The 17,486-nt window shown below is 36.0% G+C and overlaps 1 protein-coding gene across 6 annotated transcripts in view; it reads left to right on the forward strand.

The window, feature by feature from the left end:
• Eph (Eph receptor tyrosine kinase) overlaps positions 1-17,486 on the forward strand; it is a 1,260,465-nt gene that overhangs the window by 224,167 nt on the left and 1,018,812 nt on the right. The window lies entirely within an intron of this gene.

The raw sequence follows: 17,486 nt of genomic DNA on the forward strand, positions 1-17,486 counted from the left end.
GTTTCAAAATTGCCACCCAAATTGTGCCCAATGGTTCTGAGGCGCGGATTTTAATTACCTAAAAAATCCCTAAAAATGACCTTAAAAAGTGAGAAGCGGAATTCTCGTCACTGTACCATCTAGTCACTGCAATTTTGTCACCCGGTGTTTTGATCACTTCCACTTTTTGGTCATCCGATATTTTGGTCACCAGTACACATTTTTGTATAAATAATAATTTATTTTGGCAAATAAAATATCCATATCTACACTGCATAAAATGTTATCTGTGTAATGTTTCAAAATTGCCACACAGTATAAAATGTTACATGATTTATGTTTCAAAATTGCACCCAAATAGTGTCCGATGGCTCTGAGGTATGTAAGAAGATCGCCATCTTCTTTTACAATCAGGGTATCATTCTGCGATCCTTCTATCAGTTTATAGTGTGAATTATTTTTCATTTTGCTTTTATATTATATTAATTATATTGGGTGAACCGTAAATATTGCCATTAATTTTAGAAAGTTATTCTTTGAGATATTTCAAACCAAAAAGTTTAATGCAATTTTGCTCGTTTTTGCTGTCTTTTCGAGACAAAAAAATTATTTTATATGATACACTTCATTGCGTGTTTTGGGAAAGCCATTGATTTAATTTCTGATATGTTTAGTCACTTTAAGGGAGAAGTGTATTATGATAATAAATTATTGAAATAATTTTAATTTTATTCCTTAAAATATGCAGAAATTTGATCCCAACAAATGTAACTTTTCGTTCTTCAAAGAAATTTTAAAATGATACTTTTGTTCGGATCAGATTTCTGCACATTTAAAGTACAAAACTGAAATTATTTCAATAATTTATTATCAACAGTAATCTCACTAGAGATTTTGATCTATCTAGAGAAAATCAAAACTCGAGTGGGATTTAACTGACTGTTAAACGGTTAGAAGAAAGTATATAAAGATTAGAAGAAATAAAGTACTCTAATACACTAATTGACTTGCTAAAATTATATTTCACTAATGTTAGCTTCACCAAAACATTTGAACGGAGGCACCATTTTCAGTTGACTATCTATGTGGTAAACAAATGACGATCGCAAAGCATGTTTTATAGTACCGTAAAGAATTTGCAGTTTTAAATATTGACAAACAAGAGAAATAAATGCTAGGGAAGTGATAAAAACAAATGCTAGGGAAGTGACAAAAACAAACAAATGCTAGGGAAGTGATAAAATTGTAGCAATAAATAGCCATTATTGGTTGAAAGACATCCTTTCGTACCGTTTTATTGGTCAAAAGTAGTATGACGTAGTAAAAGTGTAAGTCAATAGTCATAGTAAACTGCTCTCTTAAATTCACTGAGCATAGTGGGAATTAAATCAATGGCTTTTTGCTGGGTAACTTTCGGTGCCGGACCCCGGACTCATTTCACCGGCATTATCACCTTCATTTCATTCAGACGCTAAATAACCTAGACGTTGATACAGCTTCGTAAAATAACCCAAAAAAATCAGGGGCTTTCCCAAAATACACTATGAAATATTTCATATAAAACAATTTTTTCTCTCGATAAAGGAAGCAAGAAGAAGCAAAATTATATTAAACTTTTTTTGTCTGAAATATCTCACAGAATAACCCCTTTAAATTAATGACATTACTTACAATTCATTCTGTATGGCTACTACATTGCACATTTAGATGAATGAAATTATTTTCTTCTTATTGGACTTACAGAGCATGCCAGGTTAAGAAAAAGGCTTTAGACGTTTGGGGCTCACTTACTTACTTACTAGCTTTTAAGGAACCCGGAGGTTCATTGCCGCCCTCACATAAGCCTGCCATTGGTCCCTATCCTGAGCAAGATTAATCCAGTCTCTACCATCATATCCCACCTCCCTGAAATCCATTTTAATATTATCTTCCCACCTACGTCTCGGCCTCCCCAAAGGTCTTTTTCCCTCTGGCCTCCCAACTAACACTCTATATGCATTTCTGGATTCGCCCATACGTGCTACATGTCCTGCCCATCTCAAACGTCTGGATTTTATGTTCCTAATTATGTCAGGTGAAGTATACAATGCGTGCAGCTCTGAGTTGTGTAACTTTCTCCATTCTCCTGTAACTTCATCCCTCTTAGCCCCAAATATTTTCCTAAGAACCTTATTCTCAAACACCCTTAATCTCTGTTACTCTCTCAAAGTGAGAGTCCAAGTTTCACAACCATACAGAACAACCGGTAATATAACTGTTTTATAAATTCTAACTTTCAGATTTTTTGACAGCAGACTGGATGATAAAATATATATTATTATAATGTACCGAAGTACATATTATATTTCCATGCAGATATTCTGCGTCATCATACGAGTGCACTTCAGCACATGTGTGGATTTCAGTCCTAGGTTCATAGATATATATGACGTAGAGCAGAGGCCGGCCACTAGAGGGAACCCAAGATTTGGAACTTAAAACTGAGACGATTCTTCCGACGCCGGGGTGGAATCCGGTGTGGCTTAGTGGATAAAGCGTCAGCACGTAGAGCTGAAAACCCGGGTTCAAATCCCGGCGCCGGAGAGAATTTTTCTCCGTTCCATTACTCTTTCATCGTAGATGACAAAAGCTTCTCAACCGAATAATAACAGGCATTTCCCATATTTACTCTGCGTTGAATTTCCTCCCGAGTGTCATTTATATTTGAAGAGTTCGCGGGAATAACGATGAATGTCACATTTCTGTTAAGGATTAGATAATGATCTAATTGAGTCTATAACTGCAAGATGTAGTGCTGTTTCTATAGAAAATAAAGGAAAAGATTACTGTATTCGTGGTGATAATTCTCCTTTTTACTATTTTTCATAAGAACAACATTAAATTTCGTAGTGATCCACTGAATCAGATAATGACATCAACCTTAAGAAAACTGTGACATTCATCTTTTTTCCCGCGAACTCTTCATTTGTTACTGTTGCTCCAAGATATTTGAATTTTTCCACCTCTTCGAAAGATAAATATCCAATTTTTATAGTTTCATTTCGTACAATATTCTGGTCACGAGACATAATCATATACTTAGTCTTTTTGGGATTTAGGCGTTTGGGGCTATTCCATCAAATGTGCTGTTGCCATAGAAACGTCTACATACCACTAGCTTCTATAATATAATAGGCAAGGCCCATAAATCCAATGCTTTTTTCTTAACTAGTTTAGTAATAAATAACCCTAGACAAATTTACATTTTATTTTGTGCTATTTAGCCATCCATACTAGACGCACAAGCTGCAGGCTCCTTTGACATGCGGTCGGTATTCATTTAAGACTACACAGAACATAAAAAAATGACGACGGACAAACATTAATGTCCTAGACGGTATTTGAACCCAAGGCCGTGGGCGTTAAATCTACGCATCTGAGCCGGCCTGCGAAATTTCGGCCAGTAATAAAACCCGTGGAAGGCTACAAGATTTCGCCATTTCCTTTGCCTTAGCACCGATTTAGAGCATGTTGTGCTGAAATGGCCAAGTATTTGATGTGGGCACCACAATCAAAACCTAACATTAAAATGTAGCTGTGAAACACACAGGGATTACAAGACTCATTATAAAGATGTACTTCTAAGAGAAATTTTAATTAAGTGGACAAGTTCTTCCTGTAATTAACGGGCCAATATAAAACACCTGCTGCAGTACAGCACCTGGAAGGGGGTTAAGATTTCACTGCAATGCCCGAGTGTCGGAGAAGTTGCCTATCACACACGGCGGCATCTATGGTAATCAATTGTCGATAGATGTGATGTGACAGCTTATTGAACTGTTACAGTTGATTGCGTTAGTTCACGTACGTATAGGCCATACTATGCATACTTCCTAGTTTATGAAAGTAACGGAGCTTATCCGGCTATGGTGTACGCGAAAGTGTAAAGAACAGTTTGGCGCTTCGTGTGTTCGAATTACCTGTAGGGCGGTTTGAATTCTGCCTAAGACACGAATTCGTTTTCTGGGGATCTGCCATATATACGAGGCGTGTTCTTAAAGTAAGTTTCGTTTTCAGTTATAGCCGTCGCATCGCTGCAGTTCGTTATTTTTTGTTGTTTGAGAATAAGGTGCTTAGGAAAATATTTGGGGCTAAGAGGGATGAAGTTACAGGAGAATGGAGAAAGTTACACAACGCAGAACTGCACGCATTGTATTCTTCACCTGATATAATTAGGAACATTAAATCGAGACGTTTGAGATGGGCAGGGCATGTAGCACGTATGGGCGAAATGCATATAGAGTGTTAGTTGGGAGGACGGACGGAAAAAGACCTTTGGGGAAGCCGAGACGTAGATGGGAAGATAATATTAAAATGGATCTGAGGGAGGTGGGATATGATGGTAGAGACTGGATTAATGTTGCATAGGATAGGGACTGATGGCGGGCTTATGTGATGGCGATGAACCTCCGGGTTCCTTAAAAGCCATTTGTAAGTAAGTAAATATAAATTTTACGAGCTACATTTCGGATAGGTTACCTGTGAGAGCGAGAAATACAGGTGGTGGGGATAGCTATGTTTAAAAAAAAAATCTCTAACCCACCAGGTCCAACTATGCTTATTTCTAGTGTTACCCTGTACTAAAGGAATGCATTTTCAATAGATTTACAAACGCATTACATATTTTTTGCTATAGTGTGTTACGGGCTTTAGAGAAAAAAGTGTGGGTTTTGATTAATCGCTTAAAAAGGAATTGAACATTTCACTCAACAACAATAATGTGGTTGTAGAAATCCGGCAACGCTGCAGGGTGAAAGTGAAATGATTGAATATGCATTGCCATTTGTGCTCTGCTGCGTTGCTAAAATTTGTATTCGAAAAGAAAAAGATGATAAATTCTCAAAAGATTATTGACTGCATTATTAAAATAATTCTTTGACGAAGTTTTCATGTAATTACCTGATATAATTATAATTGGTGTGAATTAATGTAATACCTTTCTCCCACCCTGTAAATCCGTCTATTGCTAGGACGAAAAAAAATCAAATACTGGCTTCGAGTAAAATAACACTTCGAATTTTATATTAAAAAACCAGGAAGTCAAATATTTAGTCTATCCTGGTGTATGTAGAATCCTAGATAATGTTGCTTGATTTCGCTGCGAGCCAGAAGGTCGCGGGTTCGATTCCCGATGGGGTCATGAATTTTTCCATTGATTTAATCCTTCTAGCCTCACTATGACCATAGGGTCTACACAGCCTCTAATAGAAATGAGTGCCATGTGTGGTTCCTTGGGGTAAATGCGACGGGCACGTAGCACTGACATCCCTATTGCCATTAATGCCAATGGAGCCTTAACCTCTCGCCAGTCTCTGGGCCGATTTGGTCTGTCATCGGGTTGACTTGACTATTCCTTGGTTTCCGGTCACTACTCTTGGAAAAAAAAAAGGTACATACATTAGTCAATATGACCTGTATCTTTTTTTTTTTTTCGTTGAATATTTCCATTGTGTTTGTGAGAATATAATGCTATTGATCGTAGCTTTACATTACTCCGATCCAATTTAATGCTATTTCACACAATTTCAACGCGACCCTTTTGTGCTTTCTGCAGCGAAAACAGAAATTTGAAGGGTAATTCCGATGGCAAGTCAGAACGCATTCCAGGCGAGCATTGAGGGCGCTGAAATGTGTCAACATGACAAATAGCGTCGAGGCATTTGACGACAAGTGGCAAGGCAAGCTATATGCTCTAGGGCGGTCTTTGTCTGTAGTTCTTTGTAAGAAACGCAGAGAATCTTTTGTTTCGTTGCCATGGCGCTGCATACCACACAAACCGATATATAATTTTAAGGACAAGGACCACAACCTTGAGACCTGTCTAATTCATATTAGACCTAACCTAATACTGATATGAATTTAGTAGATACGCTGTATATTATAGGTTATACGTTACTTCGAGAAGTAACTGATGTAAGTATGTATGTATGTACGTGTGTGTGTATTTATGTATGTTTGTATGTATGTATGTATGTATGTATGTACAGGTCATGCGGTTTGTCAATACACTCCCCCACTCTTCCTACAGAGCTGAGCATAAGTTTGGATGAGTCTACTTACGAATTATAGGGGAATAGGTTAGTTTTTGCCTTGAACTCGGTAGACACACACCCGACCTTTCCTTCTACTTTTACCCCCTCCACAGAAACGTTGTTACCGTGCTGCACATCACGAGTGTCTTGACAAAATGCATGAAATGTATGTATGTATGTATGTATGTATGTATGTATGTATGTATGTATGTATGTATTTATTTATTATTTTGCTAATAATCGTAACATAAATATAAAATATACAGAGAAACTTTAGCTCGCCCCTGAAAGAGTAGAACTCGTGCTCAGGGGCGGATTCCTGAATTGAAATTAATAATTATACAATGCAATTATAATTAATAATTATACAATACAATTTGAAACTATAGTATATAAATTTAAATTTACAATTTTTCAATTTTTATAAAATCCATACATAACTTTCTAAATTTAATACTAGAACTATTCGAATTGACAAGATTAGGATATTTAAATATAAATTTGTTATATATTCTTGGGCCTAAATTACTACTATGATTAAATACTGTAACAGTGTTGCATTTTGGTTCAAACAATCTTAAAGAATTCATACCTTTTGTTTCATAACTATGAGAATACAATTCAAAATTATTTCGATTTTTATGTATGAATTTTATTAATACAATATAATAAATTTGTCTTACGTTAAGTACATTAAAGTATGTATGTATGTATGTATGTATGTATGTATGTATGTATGTATGTATGTATGTATGTATGTATGTATGTATGTATGTATGTATGTATGTATGTGTGCATGCATGTATGTATGCATGCATGTACTGTATGTATGTATGCATGTATGTATGCATGCATGTATGTATGTATGTATGTATGTATGTATGTATGTATGCATGCATGTACTGTATGTATGTATGCGTTCATGTACTGTATGTATGTATGCATGTACTCTATGCATGTATGTATGTATGCATGCATGCATGTACTGTATGTATGTATGTATGTATGCATGTACTCTATGCATGCATGTATGTATGTATGTTTGGTTAATGCTTTAAGACACAGAGACTCTTTACAAGCATCACAATCTAGCTTGAGGTGTAACAATTTTGACGAAACTTAAGTTTTGTTATTTATAATTAATCTCTCTAAAGAAATTCTTATGCCATATGAACTGTACCATTTTATTTATCGGTATATTCTATGCCTGGTGATTCTCAACCTGGGTGCCACGGGTCTCTGAGAGGCCGAAGAACAGTTAGTGGGAAGCCATGAGCATAATAATAATAATAATAATAATAATAATAATAATAATAATAATAATAATAATAATAATAATAATAATAATTAATAATAATAATACATTACAATCGCCATGGTGATCCAATGGCTAGAGCCTGGACTCATAGAGCTAATTCTGTAGACCCGAGTTCAATTCCTGGCGCATCTCCGACTTACGACTTGGGTTGGCCGTTGTCCAGGTAACATAGGAATTTTCTCCAGGAGCTCCGGTTCTCCTGTGCGTCCCAAAAAATCTCCATTATCTCATCTCACCGCGAGTGTGTTGTATACCACTTTCTTATGACGAACCGTGATATTGTAAGAAAAAAAAAATGTATTTTGTGTTTTTCGTTTGAAATAACTAGGAATTGATTTTCTCAGAAGAATGGATTCGTAAATATTGACCTTAAACACGACAAATAATTTATCAGAAATCACTGTACACAGCGGATAGACATACAGTTGCTGTCCAACGCCATTCTATAGGTGAGCTTATCGAGGACGCTTAAAACTTTTGTTTTCGTCAAAATCTCTGAAGAAATACTTTTTTTTTTTTTTGCACGATCGTGTTTTTGTTTTATTTATAGCGATTGTTGTTAGACCTTGAAAGTTAGAATTCCCACACAGAAACTTGTTTCTAGGGAAACCATTCTTCATAACAAAAAAAAAAAAAAAACATACTGAAATAGACCCATTACAGCACTTATTGTTACTTAATTACCATTACAGTATAGTTTTGCAAAGGCTTTGGAATAATATTGCTCTAAATTTTCAATTAAAAATATATTGTGTTTGCAATTTTAAAAATATGATCGTGCAAAAAATGTTGTACAATATACGTTTGTGAAGTGCATTACAAAATCTCCGAAAATGAAAAACTCGCTCTGCTAGTTTTTGAAACTTTTTTTCGACTTTGTAAAAGTCACTTCTCAATCTTGTATTGTAATAGGCCTATACTATTATAGAATCGTTTATATATTGAGGAAATAAAAGATTGTAAAAACTTCATGTTTTTCTCCGCATTTTCCAGTCCCGCAATATCTCTTAGGCACCGGTTAAAACAATGACCTGTGTAACCTTGGAAACAATACACGCTAGGAGGACAAGTTACCGATAGTAGGTGGCTTTGCAGTGCACGCTGTACTACTAGGAGTTATAATGTGATTATATTACTCGTGTAGGCTAACTATCTTGTGTCTGAGAAGTTTGCGTAGTGGTCACGCTGTTATAATGACTTGCTTATGCAAAAAGTTGTGAATTGCTTGTCAACACATTCACCGCTCGTGGTAGCGTGTTCGGTAGTCGTCTGTCCTCCCCTAAACTCTGGAGTTTCTGTACGCTTTAGACTAAGGACGTAAAGGCAATTCCAATGCTAATGCTGGCTGTTTCTGGAAATTTGCTGCTCTCAAGGACTGAGGCTCATGAAGTCCTTACTGCATGCTTACGACGACTTCGTATTGCTGGATTATGTCCCTTAAAAAGCGGTAATATCCGGGATTGCAATTATTATTATAAATTGAGGGTCGATACAAGGATTAATACAAGGTAGATTCACTATAGCCTAATACTCTAACCTTGCAAATAAAACTACTTTGTTTTGTTTTTAGATATTTGCTTTGCAAGCTTGGAAAAATGTTTCACAGTGGCTTTAACTACGCCACTGAGAATTAAAATTGTTTTGTTTTATTTAGAAACGAAATCAATACTAGAGACTTAACGTAGATAAATTATTGTTATTATTATTATTATTATTATTATTATTATTATTATAAATATTATTATTATAAATTGAGGGTCGATACATGTATTAATACAAGGTAGATTAACTACAGCCTAATATTCTAACCTTGCAAATAAAACTAGCCTACTTATTTAAGGCTTCAGGAACATAGCAAATGTCGACAGCATCACTGTAAAGAGGGAAAATAAATTTGATGAAGTCAATAACGCCAAAGACTGAAGATAAAAAAGCTGGTATACAAATATCAGTAAGTGTACGAATACCGAGGCCTCCTTTGTTTTGTTTTTAGGTATTTGCTGTGCAAGCTTGGAAAAATGTTTCACAATGGCTTTAACTACGCCACTGAGAATTAAAATTGTTTTATTTTATTTAGAAACAAAATCAACACTAGAGACTTAACGCAGATGAATCATTATTATTATTATTATTATTATTATTATTATTATTATTATTATTATTATTATTAATATTATTATTATTACTATAAATTGAGGGTCGATACATGTATTAATACAAGGTAGATTAACTACAGCCTAATATTCTAACCTTGCAATTAAAACTAGCCTACTTTGTTTTGTTTTTAGGTATTTGCTTTGCAAGCTTGGAAAAATGTTTCACAATGGCTTTAACTACGCCATTGAGAATTAAAATTGTTTTATTTTATTTAGAAACAAAATCAACACTAGAGACTTTACGTAGATAAATTAAATTATAGTTTATTTAACGACGCTCGCAACTGCCGACGTTATATTAGTGTCGCCGGTGTGCCGGAATTTTTTACATGCCAGTAAATCTATTGATATGAGCCTGACGCATTTAAGCACGCTTAAATGCCATCGACCTGGACCGGAATCGAACTCGCAACGTCGAGCAAAGAAGGCCAGCGGTAACCGACTACGCTAACCAGGCCAACTTTAACGTAGATAAATTTATCACCCTTTTTTTTACTTGCTTATTTAACGACGCTGTATCAACTGTTGGGTTATTTAGCGTCGATGCAATTGATAATAGGTATTTGGCGAAATGAGGCCGAGGATTCGTCATAGATTACCTCACATTTGCCTTAGGGCTGGGGAAAACCTCAGATAAAACCCAACCACGTAATCAGCCCAAGCGGAAATCGAACCCACGCCCGAGCACAATTCCGAATCAACGGACAAACGCGCTACGACTTGAGCTACGTCGTAACGCTACTGTCAGGTAACCTTTGGCGAATCCTCGACCTCATCTCGCCAAATACCATCTCGTTATCACCAATTTCATTGAAGCTAAATAACCTAGTGTTTATATAGTGTCGTTAAATAACCAACTAAAAATTATTTTTAAGTAGCTACTTCGTCATAGATTACGCGACATTCGCCTTACGGCAGGGGGAAATCTCGGATAAAACCCAGCCACGTAATCAGCCCAAGCGGAAATCGAACCCACGTCCGAGCGCGGACAAACGCTCCACCACCTGAGCTACGCCGTAAGGCTAATGTCAGGTAACCTGTGGCGAATCCTCAACCTCATCTCACCAAATACCATCTCACTGGCACCAATGTCATCGAAGCTAAATAACCTAGTGTTGATACAGTGTCGTTAAATAACCAACTAAAAAGTATTTTTAAGTACTTTGATTGTTTTAAAGTTTTAGATTATTTTATATTTACTTACTTACTTACTTACTGACTTTTAAGGAACCCGGAGGTTCATTGCCGCCCTCATATAAGCCCGCCATTGGTACCTATCCTGAGCAAGATTAATCCGTTCTCTATCATATTCCACCTCCCTCAAATCCATTTTAATATTACCTTCCATCTACGTCTCGGTCTCCCTAAAGGTCTTTTTCCCTCCGGCCTCCCAACTAACACTCTATATGCATTTCTGGATTCACCCATACATGCTACATGCCCTGCCCACCTCAAACGTCTGGATTTAATGTTCCTAATTATGTTAGGCAAAGAATACAATGTGTACAGTTCTGTGTTGTGTAACTTTCTCCATTCTCCTGTAGGCTGACTTCATCTCTTTTAGCCCCAAATATTTTCCTAAGCATCTTATTCTCAAACACCCTTAACCTATGTTCCTCTCTCAGAGTGAGAGTCCAAGTTTCACAACCATACAGAACAACCGGTAATATAACTGTTTTATAAATTCTAACTTTCAGATTTTTTGACAGCAGTCTGGATGATAAGAGCTTCTCAATCGAATAATAACAGGCATTTCCCATATTTATTCTGTGTTTAATTTCCTCCCGAGTATCATTTGTATTTGTTACTGTTGCTCCGAGTTATTTGAACTTCTCCACCTCTTCAAAAGATACATTTCCAATTTTTATATTTCCATTTCGTAGAATATTCTGTTCACGAGACATAATCATATACTTTGTCTTTTCGGGATTTACTTCCAAACCTATCTCCTTACTTGCTTCCAATAAAATTCCCGTGTTTTCCCTAATCATATATTTACTATACCATCAAATGATAGAAAATTAATGTATTTTTGTGCGTTTTTCATTTCGCATATTTTAACGTTGAGAGTAGGTGTCCGGAATTTTCACTTTTCTTGGCAACACTACTTTCCATCTATGACTCATTGCGTACACCTGAAAACTGTCACACCACAGCGGTAAAGAAATTACTGTTACTGATTCCGTATCAAGAGTGGAAATGATGTAAAGGCGTACGTAGGGCGTCATGGAATTATATTTCGTAGGAGCAGCTACTCGAGAATGTTTCTGGCAGGTCCGTACGACTCAGGTTGAGTTGTGGAAGTTGGTTCGTTGCAACCGTTCGTTTCGACGCTCCGAGCTGTGTTACACGCTCGACCTTGGCATCTCTGGTAATTAAGTCACGGATCTGACATCTGCAAGACTTCCCGGTGGTTAGCCGGGGATATTCTTCACGATTTTTTTTTAATAATTATCTCAGACGATTGCCTGACAAAACATTACGACCAAGATGGATTCTCAACAGCGAGTGTAAAAGAATCTGAGATGTTCTTGGATGGTTATTTAACGACGTTGTGCGGTTAGCTAACATCGGTGAGATTACGGAGAGCTATATATACCTAATTCAAAATTTGTACACTGAGGACGTAGCTGCAATAGGCCCTTTTTTCGGAGAATGCATAAATCGATTCTTCGTTTCTTTGTTATACCCACAAAGTTTCTTTCAGAAATTTTGGAAAACAATGCTAGTAAACCTGTTTATTTTAATATACAGGATGGAACATAAGATAGTATATTAATTGTAGGATGTCATTCCTTATCATATAGCGAACAAAAAAGTGTAACACCATTTTTCTTGAATAATTTCAAGGGAAAAATTGTTCCGGGGCCGGGTATTGATCCCGGGACCTCTAGTTGAACGTACCAGCGCTCTACCACTTAGCTACCCGGGAACTCCACCCGACACCGTCTCAATTTTTCCCTTTATATCCACACAACTCTCGTGGGCTGACGAAACGCCAGAGACCCACAACGAGTGCACACAATCTCTGTGTGACTTGGAATTGTGGTTTTGTGTTAACGTACACAGTAACGTATATATTATGCAAATCTAGTCTTTCAGGTGAAGCTCCCTGTAAAGCAGATTTGAATAAGTCACACAGAGATTGTGTGCACTCGTTGTGGGTCTCTGGCGTTTCGTCAGCCCACGCGAGTTGTGTGGATATAAAAGGAAAAATTGAGACGGTGTCGGGTGGAGTTCCCGGGTAGCTCAGTGGTAGAGCGCTGGTACGTTCAACCAGAGGTCCCGGGATCGATACCCGGCCCCGGAACAATTTTTTCCCTTGAAATTATTCAAATCTGCTTTACAGGGAGCTTCACTTGAAAGACTAGATTTGCACCATTTTTCTTGTTTTTGCGAGGTTTCTGAAGAAATAGTACTTTTATGCCGACATTTCGATCGCGAATTTTACGAATACTGTTTAAAATACGGTTTAATTTCTTGTATAACAACGAAGAGAACGTTTGCTATGTTCATGTTGCAGCAGTATTTTAATTAGAAAATTCACAGAAAACGAATTAATCGATTGAAGAAACATTGGAAACATTGATTGTCGAGTCATGTACAGAAGGTCTAAAAGTCTGGCATCGCTGTCGAGACGGCAGACGGTTTGCGTAGTACTCGCAACTGATCAGCTGTTGTGATGTTTACGTTACATTAGTGTGCAGCTGGACGTACAGCGTATTTGAAACAGTAGGGGAAACTGTTGTACCTTTAAACACCTTTCACATTTTATTTTTTTTTTAATTTTGGGAAATGAAATTTTTTAAATGAAAAAATGCTTGAAATAATTATTGAAGATTCCTTTACAACTTCCTGTATATATTTTCTTGCTTTACAGATCTATTAAGGATGGAAGAAATAAAATGAAGGGATATGTAATGTGTTCAAAGGTACAACAGGTTCATGTACCTTGGAACATACCCTCTTGTAAGTTGGTACACATGGCATGTAGGTGGGAATATAAGCTGTAAAAACTGGCAATCATATTTAAAATGTATTTGCCATCATAAACCAAAGCAGGCTTTTCTGATTGAGATTTTATTTCCTGGAGGATCAATAACAGCTTCAACAGCTTTCTTCAAGGCATCCGGATCAATAGGAGGCCTCTTAACTCCAGACTTACTTTGTGATGATCTTAAAATAAAACAAAAACAAAAACCGGCAGTATCGTGTACTTTGGAACATGTTCCATGATACAAGATGTTTTGTGTTCGAAGGTACAAGAGGGTGCACTTTTAAACAAATATGGCTACCAAAACTAGAGATTCGAATACATCATGGATATTAAAATATGTTATTACTCACCAGATGATAGGGATCACACTGTACTTGAAAGATATTAACAAATACAATCTGGTTTCGTGTTAGGAAACATATATCAATGAACGAAATGTTTACTTTTGGTACTAAAAAAATTTCTTTTATCCACGGTACTCACACTTTGCAATAAATCAAACTGAAACTACGACCAGAGCTACTTAGCGGCTTTCTCTACGATCTACTTCAGTTTGAGTCCTATAGGTAGCAGCAAAAATTTAAAAACAAAAAATGTTCAAAGGTACACTATGCTAAAGGTACAACAGTCTCCCCTATTCGTAAAATTCGCGATCGAAATGTCGACATAAAAATATTATTCTTCAAAAACCTCGCAAAAACGAGCAAAATGGTATTAGACTTTTTTGTTCGTTATATTTTAAGGAATCACATCCTACAATTAATGTACTACCTTATGTTCCACCCTGTATGTTATAGGTCTTTTATCTATAGAACATGTTCATACATGAAAAACTACCCTCCAAGACTGGATCTCCAATCAGCGTTTCGAGTTCCACTGAAGAAAAGTAGAGTTAAAGATGTCAGAGACTTATTTCCATATGTAAAACAGGAAAGCCACTCATTTCATGAGTCTCTTTTCCAATCTTCTGAGACTATGGAAGATGAAGAGGAGTGTGAAAATGATGACAGAAATGAGGAGGGAAATCGTGTGGAAAATATGAATGGGGGATGAACAAAAATAATGTCCTACCTTGTTTGAAAATAGTACATTATACAACGAGCCTATAATGGTAGTAATTAAGACGCGAGTACGTTTGTTTATGAAACGAGCGCAAGCGAGTTTCATAATTTTCATACGACTTTTTATGCTCGACCATATTTCTAACTTGAAATTATTCATAAGTATTCATGTTATGGTTATGTAAGTGAGGAGCGGAACTGACCTGAATTGTGAGATGTGCGCAGACGCGAAAGTATTGATTTTTTCCGAGGAACGAATGTCATTGACCTTGATGTAATCTAGAGAATAACGTGAACGTTAGTCTTGATATAACCTGGAAATTGATTTAGAATTGAAAAACGAGATGACAAATTGAATTTATTTGAATATTATTTACAATTAACGCTAATTGTTATAGTAACAGAACATAACCTTCTGCGACAGTATTGGATTTCCAGCCTCCGTGACTTTTCGCTAATTGTCTTTCGATTGCACATCCGAGAATAATCGATACTTGCGGTTTTATAATGTACAATGATGATTTCTCATTGGCTGAACAACAGAATTATACTGAGTAGGTGTACTTTAATGAGGTGCATTAAAGGGCTACTACCAGGTGTATAATTACTACATTTCGGCATGGTCGAGCATAAACATTTTTTACTATTCAACAAGTTCATGATGTGTTAGGGCCTTGTTTGATAAACTTCTATTCCTTATTTTGTTTTGAAAAAAAAAAAATTAACTTTTCAAAATGTTCATGATTTGTTATTTTGTGTGGAAAAAATGTCATAAAGTCTAAATATTCATGATTCCTTATTTGGTTTGGAAAACATTGCTAACTTTTCGAAATGTTCGTTATTTGCTACGTTATGTGGAAAATATTTCAAGTTCTAAAAATGTTAAAGAATATTATTAATAATATTGCTGTATTTTTATAAAAAACATAAATAATAATAATTTTTATAAAGACTACACACAGCTTATATTTTTGAATTGAAAGTACGTTCTCCAGAAAAGGGGCCCATAAAATGCAATAGCCTACTTTTATACAATATTCTTTAAATATATAACATTGGATTGAAATGTTTTAGCATTTCTAATATATTTTGTAAAAAACACAATACTACTTATACAGCAGTTTCATACTCATTGGTTAGTGCATTTAGTGCACTATAAAAATTTTAACTCCATATATCTCAGAACAGTATTTTGGAGTATGGGCCCTTATTGCAGCTACGTCCTCAATTTAATGTGCAATGTTCATGCACCGTAAAATAGACTGCCTACGCCATATAAGGGCAATCACCTAGCTGAAAAACTTCGACAAATAACCAAGGAATATCATTGGATATCATTCTCATGGTCAGGTCTGCAGCTGTAGTGTCATCCCATAAATCGACCAAATGACTTGAAGAAATCAGAATTACAGCCAACGCTACAAACAAAACAGCAAGAAACATTAGAACACCTGCAATGTAGTCATAACATTTTCTCAATTATTCTTCCCTCGAATGGAGTCTTAGGACATAATTGGCTGTGCAGTACAGCTGATCAATAATGACTAAAAGATGACAATTTTAAGATGATGATCATCATCATGATAAGTTACATAATAGTTATTTATGGTACTTGTGAGGTAAGTGCATCTTTATTGCACGAGTGGAAAGATTTAAGCACGAGGCGTCAGCCGAGTGCTTAAATTACACGAGTGCAATAAAGATCACGCTCACAAGTACCATACATAATTTTATCCATGACCATAACGAAAAATTATGTTTTATAAAAGAAAATATGTTGAAAATAAGTCCTCATGTAATCACATACCATGACATGGATTTTAGAATCAATACGTTACTAGGTAGGTCATGATGTAGGAGGCCATGATTAGTAAAGAATGGTATCTAATGCGTTGAATAAATAACAAATTATAATTAATTATATAATTTTAATATATATTTTTTCACTTTAAACGTGTATTTTCGTCTTTTTGAAGTTTCAGGGATTATTTAGAAGTGTTCACGGAAATAATGTGATTAAAATAATTTAACATTTTACTTCTGTAAACTTAAGAGGAATATTAAAACTTCATTAATCATCGTGTCTGTTTAGCTCAGTTGGCTAACGCGTGTTGTTTTAAAATCCTATAAACCCAACTTCGTAGGTTCAAGTCTCCTCGTATCCCAAAAGGTAAATTATTACAAAATTTTAAAAAGATGCATATTAGATATGGATTTAATGTACAAATTACGACGTAGCAGATAGAGAAAAGAGAAGGAGATTGAGTGTATGTATATTTAAGAAATGGTAATAAAGAAGTAGAGGTAGTGACATCTAGTAACTAATATATTAACTTCTTGAGTAATAGTTCAATGGAAATGTATACGTGTGTACCCGGGTACTAGGAAAATAGCCTACTAATGAACTGTGAGATAAAGTTCAAACTGTGAGGTAAAGTCTTTATCTCACTATGAAATAAAGTAATGTTGAATAATAGCCTACTTTACACACGCAAAAGTATTTAGTAAAGGCATGTTTTTCGTTATGGTCATGGATAAACTTGTTTATTAGTACTGATTGAGAAGCATTTCATATATCAATGGCAATTTTATATATAAATATCAATCTTTGGGCACTTTAAATTAAAATTTCGTAAAAGAAAGAAGTCCCGCGCCATGGCGTCGTGGTCTAAGGCATCCTGCCTAGGACTCGCGTTACGGAATGCGCGCTGGTTCGAGTCCTCATGGGGGAAGAAATTTTCTCATGAAATTTCGGCCACTGTATGGGACCGGTGCCCACCCAGCATCGTGATGCACTTGGGGAGGTACGATAGGTAGCGAAATCCGGTTGCGAATGCCAGCTATAACGGCTGGGAGAGATCATCGTGCTAACCACACGATACCTCCATTCTGGTTGGATGATCG

The sequence above is a fragment of the Periplaneta americana genome, chromosome 15 (genome assembly GCF_040183065.1).
Source record: "Periplaneta americana isolate PAMFEO1 chromosome 15, P.americana_PAMFEO1_priV1, whole genome shotgun sequence".
Lineage (NCBI taxonomy): Eukaryota > Metazoa > Arthropoda > Insecta > Blattodea > Blattidae > Periplaneta > Periplaneta americana.